This window comes from Schistocerca nitens, chromosome 1 (assembly GCF_023898315.1).
Source record: "Schistocerca nitens isolate TAMUIC-IGC-003100 chromosome 1, iqSchNite1.1, whole genome shotgun sequence".
NCBI classification, from domain to species: Eukaryota; Metazoa; Arthropoda; class Insecta; order Orthoptera; family Acrididae; genus Schistocerca; species Schistocerca nitens.
The window spans coordinates 797,148,559-797,163,506 of record NC_064614.1 but is presented as its reverse complement, the minus strand read 5'-3'; positions in this window follow the sequence as shown (position 1 = coordinate 797,163,506).

The following is a 14,948-nucleotide window of genomic DNA, read 5'->3' as shown; positions in this document are numbered from 1 at the left end:
TTGTATGTGGGAACGTGTTGTTTTATTAGTTTATGTTGTATGGCAAGTTGTTGATGTATTATTTTTGCTACATTGTCATGTCTTCTGGTGTATTCTGTATTTGCTAGTATTGTACATCCGCTTGTGATGTGATCTACTGTTTCTATTTGTTGTTTGCAAAGTCTGCATTTATCTGTAGTGGTATTGGGATCTTTAATAATATGCTTGCTGTAATATCTGGTGTTTATTGTTTGATCCTGTATTGCAATCATGATTCCTCCCATCTCACTGTATATATTGCCTTTTCTAAGCCATGTGATGGATGCGTCTAGATCGATGTGTGGCTGTGTTAGATGATACGGGTGCTTGTCGTATAGTATTTTCTTTTTCCAATTTACTTTCTTCATATCTGTTGATGTTATGTGATCTAAAGGGTTGTAGAAGTGGTTATGAAATTGCAATGGTGTAGCCGATGTATTTATATGAGTGGATTGCTTTGTGTATTTTGCTAGTTTCTGCTCGTTCTATAAAGAATTTTCTTAAATTGTCTACCTGTCCATAATGTAGATTTTTTTATGTCGATAAATCCCCTTCCTCCTTCCTTTCTGCTTAATGTGAATCTTTCTGTTGTTGAATGTATGTGATGTATTCTATATTTGTGGCATTGTGATCGTGTAAGTGTATTGAGTGCTTCTAGGTCTGTGTTACTCCATTTCACTACTCCAAATGAGTAGGTCAATATTGGTATAGCATAAGTATTTACAGCTTTTGTCTTGTTTCTTGCTGTCAATTCTGTTTTCAATATTTTTGTTAGTCTTTGTCTATATTTTTGTTTTAGTTCTTCTTTAATATTTGTTTTATCTATTCCTATTTTTTTTCTGTATCCAAGATATTTATAGGCATCTGTTTTTTCCATCGCTTCTATGCAGTCGCTGTTGTTATCCAATATGTAATCTTCTTGTTTAGTGTGTTTTCCCTTGACTATGCTATTTTTCTTACATTTGTCTGTTCCAAAAGCCATATTTATATCATTGCTGAATCCTTCTGTTATCTTTAGTAATTGGTTGAGTTGTTGATTTGTTGCTGCCAGTAGTTTTAGATCATCCATGTAGAGCAAATGTGTGATTTTGTGTTGGTATGTTCAAGTAATATTACATCCATAATTTGTATTATTTAGCATGTTGGATAGTGGGTTCAGAGCAAGGCAAAACCTGAAAGGACTTAATGAGTCTCCTTGGTATATTCCACACTTAATCTATATTGGCTGTGATGTGATATTATTTGAATTTGTTTGGATATTAAGTGTGGTTTTCCAATTTTTCATTACTATGTTTAGGAACTGTATCAATTTAGGATCTACTTGTATATTTCCAATATTTGTAGTAACAATGAGTGGGGTACACTATCAAAAGCTTTTTGGTAATCAATGTATGCGTAGTGTAGCAACCTTTGTTTAGTTTTAACTTGATATGTCACCTCTGCATCTATTATCAGTTGCTCTTTACATCCTCGTGCTCCTTTGCAGCAGCCTTTTTGTTCTTCATTTATAATTTTGTTCTGTGTTGTATGTGTCATTAATTTCTGTGTAATGACTGAAGTTAATATTTTGTATATTGTTGGTAGGCATGTTATGGGGCGATATTTTGCTGGGTTTGCTGTGTCTGCTTGATCTTTAGGTTTCAGATAAGTTATTCCTTGTATAAGTGTATCAGGGACTGTGTATGGGTCTGCAATGTAACTGTTAAATAATTTAGTTAGATGTGAATGTGTTGAGGTGAACTTCTTTAGCCAGAAATTTGCTATTTTATCTTTTCCAGGGGCTTTCCAATTGTGCGTAGAATTAATTGCTCGAGTGACTTCATGTTGCAAAATTATCGCTTCAGGCATTTGTGGTGTTATCTTGTATGTGTCTGTTTCTGCTTGTATCCACCGTGCATGTCTGTTATGTTGTACCGGGTTTGACCGTGTGTTGCTCCAGAAGTGTTCCATGTCTGTTATGTTTGGTGGATTGTCTGTTTTAATGTGTGTGTTATCTATTGTCTGGTAAAATTTCTTTTGGTTTGTGTTGAATGTTTGGTTTTGTTTCCTTCTATTTTCACTTTTTTGTATCTTCTAAGTTGTTTGGCCAATGCTTGTAATTTCTGCTTCTTTTCATCAAATTGCTGTATCGCTTCTTGTTGTGAGATTTTACCTAACCTTTTTCGTTTTTTGTCTGATATTTCATTTCTTATAAATTGTATTAGCCGTCCGATGTCTTTTCTCAGTTTTTCGATTCTGATCTGTAGCCTGTGTTGCCATGCTGGTTTTGTGGGTTTCTTCTGTGTGATGGTTGGTTCTGATCTCTGCCTAATGTGTATATTTAGTGTAGTGAGTGCTCCTATATTATAATAATAATAATAATAATAATTATTATTATTATTATTATTAATAATAATTATTATTAATAATAATTATTATTATTATTAAAGTATCAGTGCTATTGCATGACAGAGACTTCTAGTGGTACACTGAGGTACTTCTATGAATGTAGTGCCCAGTAGCAGCAACAATTGGTGCAGATAGTGTGCTACATGATTGTAATAAATTCTGACATGGTTTTTCTCCTTTTTTATGGTGCTATTATTGAGGTGGTCATTGACAATGAAAGCAAGTGTATCTAAGTTTTTGTAACATAAACTAGAGTTTATACTACTACTTTTATGAGTATTGACAAAATGAAATGACAGCGAGTGTATGTAGGTGTAATTTTGATAGATAATGTATTACATTTTTGGCCCATTTTTACTTTTTATTTAGGACTGTAATTTTTTTAGGCATTATGAGTTCATGGAAATTTTGAGATGTGGAATTTTATCCAGGAAAAAATGTGAATTTGCTTTCAAATATATCACATGAAATGATGGGTGGTTGAGAATTGTATGTCCCAGTGGTTCCAAAATGAAACCACCTTCTTAAAAAAGCTGATTGTTCACTTTTTGCCAATTTCTTCTTGTATTCTTTGCTTACTATGATCATAAAGGTTAATTATGTGAATTTTTTAAAATTATTATTATTATTATTATTATTTTCATATTGGTGGGAATCAAGAGGTTTGAGTGGTGAATCTAGGAATGATTTACACTGCCCCTGCACACCCACAAGGATCACAAAGACAAGATTAGACTAATTACAGCATGCACAGAGACATTTAAACAATCATCCTTCCCAAACTTCATGCACAAATAGAAGTGAAAAAGCCCTAATAACCAGTACAATGGGACGTAGCTTCTGCCATGCAGTTCACACAGGTTTGCAGAGCATAGGTGCAGATGTAATATCAGTGTACAGGGTGAGACAAAAGTCTGGATATACATCTAAAGTCGAATGGTGTGAGGAATCATAATGGTTTTTACCTTATACACAATTGATTTCAAATGTCCCCACAGATAAGAGTCAAGAGGTGTCAGATCAGGGAACTGATTTCAAATGTCCACCCAGATACAGTTCAAGAGGCATAAGATCAGTTGACCATGGAGGCCATTCAATAGAACCCCTCCTACCCATCCAGTACCTCCAAGTTATTCATCCAGAAACTGTCTGGTGTCAGCAGCATAGTGGGGAGATGCACTGTCTTGTTGGAAGAGGGTTGAGAAATCACCTTGCAGATTCAACAGCGTGGAAGCACATAATCATGGAGCATATTAAGAAACCTTTCCCATTCAAGATTGCACAATATACACTGGACCCACGATGCTTGTCTCTCAAATCTCACACCACCAGTGCCTTTAAGGGATCCACCCAGGGGGTTTGCATCTGAGCAGTAATGGTGATTCTGTTTGTTTATTTCCCCTTGCACTTGAAAATTAGCTTCATCACTAAACAACACCTTTCGTATGAAGTTTTGATTCCTAGTACACTGATTCAGAGCCTATTCTGTAAACTGCACCTGCCGGTCAGGGTCACCCTCCGAGAGATGATGATGATGATGCTGTAACTTGTATGGGTGCCACTGATTTGAGTGCAACACAAGTGGGATTGAACACTAGCTGACACCAGATATTGCTGATAACCAGCGTGTACTGCAATTTCGACTTTTTATAGACAATGCCACAATTGCTGTTGCAATCCCCTCGTTGGTGGCTGTTCTTGGATGTCCAGCACAGAACGTGTTGCTCGAAATTTGTCCAATAACTTGGATACTGTCATATGTGAAGTGTCGTTTCTCTCAGGATGCCGGACATTGAAGTCAGCATCAATCACTCTGGTACTTCATCCACCACTCATTAACACTGTGTCAATGCATTCATTCCTTTTGTATAAGTGCCATTGTGGATCACCTGCAACAATAAATGGGATTCATCATCTCCTTGCAATTTCAAACTTTAACAGGTCTTTCCCACACAAATAAAGATACCTTAAAACAGAGTTCACGTGTGTATTCTTGAGAAAGAAGCAGCTCAAAATGATGTGCCACATGATCCTCCTTCCCATTTGAATCATGTATAGCTATGGTGGACTTCAAGATGGTCGCCACTGTCATCATAGCTCCTATACATTGTCCCCCACCTACAAACACCCCATACCAGACACCATTATGATTCCTCACATTGTTCTACTTTTAGAGTGGTGTATCCAGACTTTTGCCTCACCCTGTACATATACAATGTTAGTCAATAAAACAACTAAGTATAATGTTAATGTAGGGTGCACGAAATCTTTACTATCTTATGTGGTGGTTGATAATAACCATATAAAACTTCCCACTTGAAGACTGTATCCCCTAAATTTCCTTCCTGTAGTTCAAAAAAGTGCTCTGTAAAACACCCATGTAACTGGTGTTGTGCAGGAAGTTTTGATTCAGTTTACCCTCATTATACAATAAATTATCACTGAAGATTTTGTATATATCAGTAACACCTGCAACATTTTCGTTCTACCATTTCAGCAAACTGATAACTGAACATTTACTTTCACAAACACAAAATTCTGTGCTTCATGTATTGTTATTTGCCATGTAGTCCATCTGCAGTTGAACAGTATTGCACATAAGCTTTACCCATGTAGGATTATTAGTTTCATTCTCATTCGCCAGTTTACCAACAACAAACATCAGCTTTGAATGAGATAAAAGAAAGTGCAAGATCTGTATTGTTTTGTTTTGTGAAAAACACGCTATTTATAGAACCCCCTTGAATATTACGAAGAGCAGAGCCTATTTTTACCAATTTGGAACATGTTTTCGTACAGTGAAAATTTTGAGTAAATCAGCATACAAAAATACACATGTTTGTCAAAATTGAAACATCCAGCAAGAATTGCCCATATGAATTCATATTTGTAGAATGTATAGAACAGTGTACCAACAATTATTGATAAAGATTGTGGATAAATTGCATACATGTAGGCCCAGCAGCATCCTTTCTTATATGAATGAAAAATGAGTGAAATGTCAATTGAAATGGAAATGTGAAAATGAAATGTCAATATGACTTATAGATGTCAAAGATTATAAATAAGAGAAGGAGTAAAGGTATTGACTCACTATATAGTAGGGGTGTTGAGAGGTTGATAGGTACAAAACAAGATCAAAAATACTGCTGAGCATTCTTCAGAGCTATCTACAGGAAACACCCGCACAGCTACATTGTCTCCACAAACTACATTTACCAGCACTGTTTTGTCCTACATGGCTACATTGTGCTGGCATTGTACTAGTCTTGTTTATGTGCCTATTGACCATTCTAATAAACGGTTAGCTGTTAACTTCCAATAATTATATTACATATGGGACTTTACCATATTGATTGGGATAGATAGTTAAAGTTTTGTAATGGTGATAATGACCAGACACCCTACAAAATGTTTTCGCTGAGAAGAACCAAGAGCAGATAGTTCAGAAACCTGCTCATGATGGAAATATGTTGGACCTTCTACCAACAAAGAGACCTGACATCTATGAGACAGTCAATAATGAAACCATTATCAATTACCATGCTACAGTTGTAGCAACAATGATTACTAAAGTACAAAGGGCAGCTAAAAAAGGGAAAAGTTTTGCATATTTATTAAACTAGATAAAGAGGCAGTTGTGTCATTCTTGAAGACAAACTCAAAAACATTTTCCTCTGAACTGGAGCATGTAGAAGAACTGTGGCTCAAGTTCAGAAGAATAGTTGACTTTGGTAGATATGCACCAAGTAAAACAGTTCATGTCGGGAAGGACCATCTATGGTATACAGTCACTGTAAAGAAACTTATAAAGAAATAGCAACTTCTGTATGATACGTGTAAAACAAAATATAGGGTTGTGGATAGGGAGGTACTGAACAAAAGACATTTAGTTGCCAAATGAGCATTATGTGAAGCCTTTAGTGACTACAGTAGCAGAATATTATCAAAAGCTCTCTCAAAAATCCAGAGAAATTCCTGATCACATGAAAGGCTCTCAGTGACATAAAATTTACTTTTCAAACACTTGCAGCTGACGTAGGAACTGAAAGTGAGGGTAGCAAAGAAAAAGTTTCCAAATATTCCTTTATAAAGAGAGGTACAGAAGTATCGTCTCTGCTTAGTTTTTGCACCACTATTGAAATTGCTGAAACTGAACAATGCTCCAGAGCTTGTGGCAGAATCTGTCAGATTCCACTGATATTTTGCAGCTGAGTTAGCTCCCTTTGTAAACATAATAAACCATAGATCCTTTGATGAAAAGCTCTCAGGTTGTCAGCCATGTGACTGTGTCATGCTCGTCATCGTCTGGTGAAGTGTCTAGCTACTGTGGATGTTTTGATATTTATACTAGCAGTGCACCCTTCTCTGTCTGACTGCTGGCAGTTTGATATTGTCTGGTTAGCAGGTGGGGAGCTGGGCATGTGATGAGGAGTAGCAGAGGTGTTGGGACACTGTGCGCAAATCTCGTTTGTGTATTTCAGATGTGTGTTGTGTGCTGCATTGGCATTAGCACAGCATTTCGTGTCTAAGTCAGTATCATTCATCCATTTTGACCAGATTCTTGTGAACCCTTATTTCTATGGATTCCTTTGTAGTGTTGACCCAAACAGCCAACTGCTTGGCATAGTGTCTTGCTGTTTTGAAATTAGTGTGTGGCCGACATGTGTGCCATGCTGTGCACTCATTGATTTTTGCGTGTGACCCAGTCATACTTGCCTGATGTGCTCCTCACATATTTTGAGGTACACTGCTGCATTTGCCCAATGTATTGCTGGCCAAATTCACAAAAGATATTGTACGTAACAGATATGTTCAGTTTTAGGGGGTCTTATTGTAGTGTAACACGAGATTCCGCACAACACACGGCTACAACAGCATGCTGATTGTTGGTGCAGCATCTTATGTCCCACATTACTCTCACTGATATCGTTAATCCTAAAACTTCAATTTGATCACTCTCCCTGTGTCACTCTATCTTGTATCTCATCCTACCAATCCCTCCCCACCCCCCACTCCTCCTCTGTTCTGTGCCAATTCACACCTACTAATTTCACCTCATCCAGTCACATCTGCTGTCCTCCTTCACACTTATCCAGTCTCAGACCTGCAACTCGCAGTAATTTCTTTTATTTATTTATTTTTTTTTTTTTTTATTTGTACCTATCTTTTCTTTGATCTCAATGTGACTTCACACCAATTTTAGTGGGTCTTCACCTTTCACTGTCGTTGACTCCCTCAGATTTCATCATGTTTCCCCCTTTTGCATCCTTTTTGTGAATTTTCACACATATTTGTGTGTATTTTTGCAAAATTTTTCAGACATAATTCTATGTTACTTATGTAATTTTTTGCATTTTTTCCACCACCATGAATACTTGTTCCTTCCATATGGATGAGTACAGAATAGTTTCCTTATCCCTTTGCCAGAACCCAGTCCCACATACTGTTCCTGCGTTGTTGTTTGGCTCATGAAATCCCCCTCAAATGGCCTTACCATCAAATTAGCCATCTTCAGCTGCCATCTTTCCTTCCACACTGACATCATCTGTTCAGATTCCACCAATCCTTGGCCCTCACCAACATAATCCTCCAAAACCATATCAATCAAGCCCAAGCCACCTTGCAATACCTTCTCTCCCTCCGTAAAATTCTCCTGCTATGCAATCTGAAATTCCTGGAACCCATAACACACACTGAAACTCTTACCTTCCAGGAACTAGAGCAACATGCACAAAGCCACCCTGCCTTGAGTACCACTGTCCACCACTTCTATAACAACCTCCAGACATCCCCCACATCCCCTCATAACTGACAAACCCTGTCTCGCGAACCATCTACACATACCTCATCTCTAAAACTTTATCCCACCACCACCACCACCACCACACAGAATCCAGAACCCAAACAGACCTTAAACAAAGTCATGAACCTTTCCTCCAAAAGCCTTAGCCCTGAAGAAGTATCAGTCCCTTCTAAAGGCCTCATCTTTTGCTCCACTCCCAAATTCAGTCATGCAGGACTTGTTAAGGACCTTCTGTCCTCCTCCTGGTCCCTACAGTGGAAACACTTCTTCACCATCAACCCTACCAGTCAGACTCAACCAAAGACCAATGTTGAACCCTGCCTGACTCAGTTCACTCCTCCATCCAACCGTTATCCACCCTCACTGCCCTCAAATCACCCACTGTTAACTTTCCAGAATTTCTCAACCTTGAACCTTGCCCCACCATCATTCCACAAACCCATCAACATGCAAACTAACCTTACATCTGCAGAAAGAACAGCAGTCCATCACTTAAAGCTGATCCCAACCTTATAATCCTACCTGTGGAGAAAGGCACCACCACTGGTATTTAGAACTGCAAGGATTACCTGGCAGAAGGACTCCACCAGCTGTCAGATACAGCCACCTAAAAACCTTGCCACAGTGACCACATTCCAGAAATCCAGCAGGATCTCCAGTCTCTCCTCAACTCCCGGAGTCCATCTCTCTCCTCACCCCTACCGCTCCCCACACTCCTACCTTCTACATGCTTCCTAAAGTCCATAAATGCAACCACCCAAGACACCCCCTTGTGGCCAGTTACTGTGCCCCCCTTGAGAGAATCTCTGCTCTTGTAGAACACCACATTCAGCTTATTACCTGGAACCTTCCCTCCTACATAAAAGATACCAACCATTTCCTCTACCGACTCTCCACTGTTTCTGTTCCTTTACATGGTGCCCCCTTACCACTATTGAACACTACCTTTCCCAACGCCCAACTGATTCCAGACCAACAATGTCCTTCCTAATCGCCATGACCAACTATTTCCTCGCCCACAATTACTCCTCCTTTGAAGGCATTACGTACAAACAATTCCGGGGTACAGCTATGGGCACCTGCATAGCACCATCCTATGCCAACCTACTCATGGGCCATCTAGAGGAATCCCACCTAAACACTCGGATTCCTAAAACCCTTACCTGGTTCAGATTCACTGATGACATCTTTGCGATCTGGATCAAGGGTGAGGACATCCTATCCACATTCCTCCAGAACCTCAACACCTTTTCCCCCATTTGCTTCACCACATCCTACACAACCAAGAAAGCAACCTTTCTAGATGTTTAACTGCACCTCAAAAATGGTGACATCAGTACCTATGTCTATATCAAACCTACTAACCACCAGCAATACCTCCACTTCGACAGCTGCCCTTCCATACAGCCTAGCCACCTGCTGTCATCGCATCTGTATTGACAAGCAGTTCCTCTCTAAATATACCGAGGGTCTCACTGAGACCTTTACAGACCGTAATTATCCTCCCAACCATGCACAAAAAGAAATCTCCCTTGCCTTATCTTTTCCCATAACCCACCACCTCCCTACATCTCGCCATCTGGCCACAGATCAGCATTCCCCTCGCAACTCAGTACCACCCAGGACTGGAGCAATTGAACTGCATTCTCCGCCAGGGTTTCAACTACCTCTCATCGTGCCTTGAAGTGAGTAATGACCTGCCTACTATCCTTCTCACACCTCCCATAGTGGTATTCTGCTGTCCACCGAACCTTAGTCTACATAATCCCCACTCCCAACCTCTTACCTCATGCCTCATATATCTGTAATTGACCTAAATGCAGCATCTGTTTCATACATCCCCCCACCACCACCCACTCCATTCCAGTCACAGACATCACCTATCCCATCAAAGTCATGTGATCAATGAGCTAAGCTGCAACCTTTGTGCTCTATTGTATGTGGGAATGACAACCAACAAGTTGTCTGTCCACATGAATGGCCACCGAAAAACTGTGGCCAAGAAATAACTGCACCAGCCTGTTGCTGAGCATGCTGCTCAACACTACATCCTTCATTTCAATGACTGCTTCATAGCCTGTGCCATATGGCTCCTTCCCACCAATACCAGCTCTTCTGAATTGCACAGGTGGGAACTCATCCTGTAATATATCTTACGTTCCCATAATCCTTCTGACCTCAAGCTTAGTCAGTCATTATCTTCACCCATCTAGCCTTTCTCTGTTCCCATTTCAGAACTACGCAGCCTTCTTTTCCACTAAAGCATCCACAGTCTTTTTACTTCTCTCCTTTACCCCCCCCCCTCCCCCTCCATCTAACCTATCAACTGCACCTAGCTGCCTTACCCCCTCTCCACCTCCTCCCTCCATACTTCCCAGCAGCATTTCACTGTCCCCCACCCCTACCATGCCATGCCATGCCATGCCATGCCATCCCTCCCCTCCCCGCCCCGCCCCAGCCTCCTCTTTACCCCACCCAGTTGCCTCTCCCAACATGCACTACTGCTGCTGCTGCATGTAGTCTTGTGCCTATCTGACTCAGCATCTCCGCTATACGGTAAGTTGCAACTATCCTTTTCATAATATTCATGTACGAAAACACACTCGCCAGCAAGACTGTGGATTCTTTGATTTGCTCTGGAAGGATATGGAGTGGAACTGTAACATACAAAATATTAGTTCACTTTACTATAATATACAGGGTATCTGGAAATCCCCGTTACAAAATTCTAGTACTTTTAGAAAGGAGTGAGTACATAATATTTTGAATAGGAACCCATGTCCAGAAACACATTGTTTCCATGCTACATATGTTTGAAAACATGTTTCCTAGCTAGATACGCAACAAGGTAGTCATAGTTTGGGGGAGGGGATTAGTTATGTCAGATTGATGTCATTTGACGTCTATCGTATGTCACTGATCTGGTTCGAGCCTCATTCATGTGTCTGTGAGTGTTAGAACAATGTGGCTGAGTGCACATTTGCATAATACACTAACATGATTCATCTGAGTGGTGAAGCTCACAGTAATGGAAGAGCTGCTCATCACCTTAACAGTGTTCAACTCCATTGCATACCCTTTTTGCCACAATTACGCACTGGCTTCGAGAAAGGATACCTCACCGTCAGCAGGCATGACTGTGGTGCTCCAAGGATATGCCACAACTGATTTGGAAGAGGCTGTACAGCATCACATTGAAGAGAACCTATCAACAAGTACACGAGTGATTTCTTTGGCTATTAATTAGTGGAATTGTAAAACAAGTGATGAACTGTGCCACACCTAATCAATTACTTGTAAATGTGGTTGCACTACCAACATAGTTTCAAATGATTGTAGCACAGAATGGTACGTTTCTGGATACAGGTTCCAACTCAGAATATTATCTTCTCTCTTCCCTCTACACGTTTTAGAAGTTTGTAATGGGAATTTCCGAAGGCCCTCTTCTGAGTATTTACAACTGTATTCTGAGTATTTACAACTGTATTCTGAGTATTTACCACTGTCTCTGAATATTTAATTATCACTTGATATACACAATTTTACAAGATGCTGATACTGACAATTTTACAAGACTCTTCACTTGAAACCCTCCTGACAGAATGTTCATATAATGTTCTGCATAAGACATTTAATACACTGGTAACCTATCCAAGATGATACTGTCATCTTGATCATTGACTGCAAACTGGGGCGAGCGTTCCTCTGCTCAACCATAATTACACCTCAGTTGCGGTGGTGTAGTGAAGCTCTAGAAGGCATGGCTATGTCGGCATTACTCATCTATCAATATGGCATTCACCAACATTACATGTCTGTGGTTTTGCTGTGAGGTGCCAACCTTGCTTTCGCACCCTATTTTTTGGATGAAACCACACTTCAGAATAATATTTTCCACTCTTATTCTCTTAGGCTGGTGAAAAATGTTCTTGAGAGCTGAAAACTTAGTTTAGATAGTTGGTACGGGTAAAACATCCCACTGTGCATTCTCTCATTTTTATGTCTTTGTAGGCAACGTGTAAGTCACGACATCTCCAGACATTGGTAAGGCATGACAGTGAATAAACCTCTCCACATGCTGCGGTGGAGCACTTGTTCTTTGGACGTCACTGCTTGAAGTGCCTTGGAAGTCAAAGAACAGACACACGCACCCAAAAATGTAAACAAGTGGAAAATAAATGAAATTGGTTTTAAGAAATGTCACTTATTCAGAAACTGTTGGCTGACATCAAAGGAAGATGTATGCATGTCAAAAAAACTGTCTGAGATCTGTTCACCTGGCTTTGTCATTGAACTTGTATATAGAGGTAACATAAAATACAGAAGAGTTAATGATATACTATTTCATTCTTTCATAAAGAGCTGGCATAGATCTGAGCTCCCTTACAGCCTTCAACCCTCTGCAAATGGAAACGAAGTCACATAGCCAGAAGTAGTTCAAGTAAGCTAAAGGTGATCACATAAAGCATCATGGTGACAGACTGAAGGAGAAGTGAAGACTTAATTACAACCCAAAACCAGAGACACTTTTATTTGACTTCATTATGCAGAGCTGAAGTACTTTTTCACCTCAGGTGGTTGCCAGAAAACAGCTTTCATGTTATACAGGGTGAACATAAAGTCTGGGAACACTTTCAATTATTTATTGAACAAGAACTAAACATTGTACAGATGTCATACATATTGCATTTTGAAGAGAAACTCTGAAAGTTTGTAAAAAAAAAAAAAAAAAAAAAAAAAAAAAAAAAAAAAATTTGATATGCGAACCATGAGTGACCCAGCAGACATCAACACTGTAATCAAATTTTTGCCATACCTATCCCAGCATGGCAGTGTCGACTGTGGCGGTCGCTTCCTGTATTCTCTCCCAGAGCTCTAGTACATGGTAGAGGCGGTAAATACACCAGATCTTTAATGTGTCCCTTCAGAAAAAAGTCACATGGAATAAGATCTGTGATCGGAGAGGGCATTTCATGAAACAGCTGTCCCCTTCTGTAGCACAGCCAATCCATCAATGTGGCAGCTCCATGTTCAGGTACCCACGAACTTCACGATGAAAATGGGGTGGAACCCCATCCTGCTGAAAGACGAACGGAGAGTCCAATTGTATTTGAGGCATTAGCCATTGCTGCAACATGTTAAGTAGGAATATCCAGTGACAGTGCTCTTGGTGAAGAAGAATGGCCTGTACAGTTTTCTATGTGACAGGGCACAAAAAACATTTACCTTTGGGAAATCACGCTTAAATGCAATGCATTCATGTGGATGATTTGTATCCCAGAGCTGTCCAGAGTAAAGAAGAAAAGTCTCTTCTCTTCACAATCTGCTACATCTTTTCGCTTGAATACCTTAGTAATCTCTGCTTCACTATACACATTTTCGTGTACCCCTTCCTTTAGTGCTGTAGTTAGAATGGGATTGTTTTCTTATTGCAGATCAGACACATTCTATGCACTGACATGGTGAACACTTTCTGCCATTGCACTGGAAGTTGGCCTCTTGTTGCATGGAGGTACATGTCTTTGTGAATCTTTTTTCTATATGGTGCATTGGCTAGTGTTCCATCTGACTCCTCCTTTGTTAGTATTGGAGAACAGCTCCATGTTCAGGTACCCATGAACTTCACGATGAAGGGAATGTGATGTTTTGATTGATGCTTTTAGGGTGGTCCATAAACTCATCCTACATCTATCTGTCATGTTCCAACACCACAAAAGTATCATCGATATAGCTGAAGAAGTGCTCAAGTTTTTGACAAGCAGTTTGAAGAGCCACCCCCTCAGAGTGTTTCATGTACAGATTTTAAATCGCAGGAGCCAGTGGAGATCCCAAGGTCACTACATCCATCTGTTCATAATGCTCTCCATAGCAGTTGAAGTAGAAGGTTGTCAGTGCATGTTCAAGAACTTCAACTACTTAGGGCACTAAATGTTGAGTAAGGAGAACCAAGGAGTGTTTAAGAGGTACTTTCATAAAGAGTGACATAATGCAGATCACAAGCAGGTCATCCCTTTGTAGTCACATGTCTGCAAGTACTTTCGTGATATTGGGCAATTTCTTCACATGGTGACTGCAGTGTTCCAGAAGGGGTTTTAGAAATGCAACAGGATGTTTGGCGAGTCCACAATAATGTGATTTAAAGGTGTCAAGTATTGGCTACAGAGGCACACCTTCATTGTGGACTTTCGGAAGTACATACAGGTGTGCACTGGCACCCTGGGATACAGCCACCTTTTCAGTTCCTCTGGTAGATTTGAGCTCTTCAATAGAGCAACCATTTTCCTGGTCATCATACAGGTCGGGTCCTTGTTGAGCTTCTTGTAAGCTGGGTGCTGTAGCAAAACACAGCCAGTTTTATGGTGGTAGTTGTTGATACATGTCAGCATTGTTGCTTTCCCTTTCTCTGCTGGAAGGACCTTAGTGTCAGCATCATCCCTCAGTATTCGGAGAGCCTCCCATTTCGCAGCAGTCATGTTCACTTTTGGATCTCTGAAGTTGGGACTTGCCAACGACCCTGCAGGTTTCCTACCTGATCTCCTCTGGCTCTTCCTTTGGTGGACCTTGAACATCTTTCTTCATGCCCCCCAACAACGTCGGATTTGAGTATGGTCCTTGAGATGGGTGCCAAGAACACCCCTCTTCATGGGCTGAAGTAATAGCTGAACCTAGTATTTCCTATGTCAAATTTACAGTAGCTCTAGTGTTATTTGCATCCGTATTATTCAGAGGAGCTCCT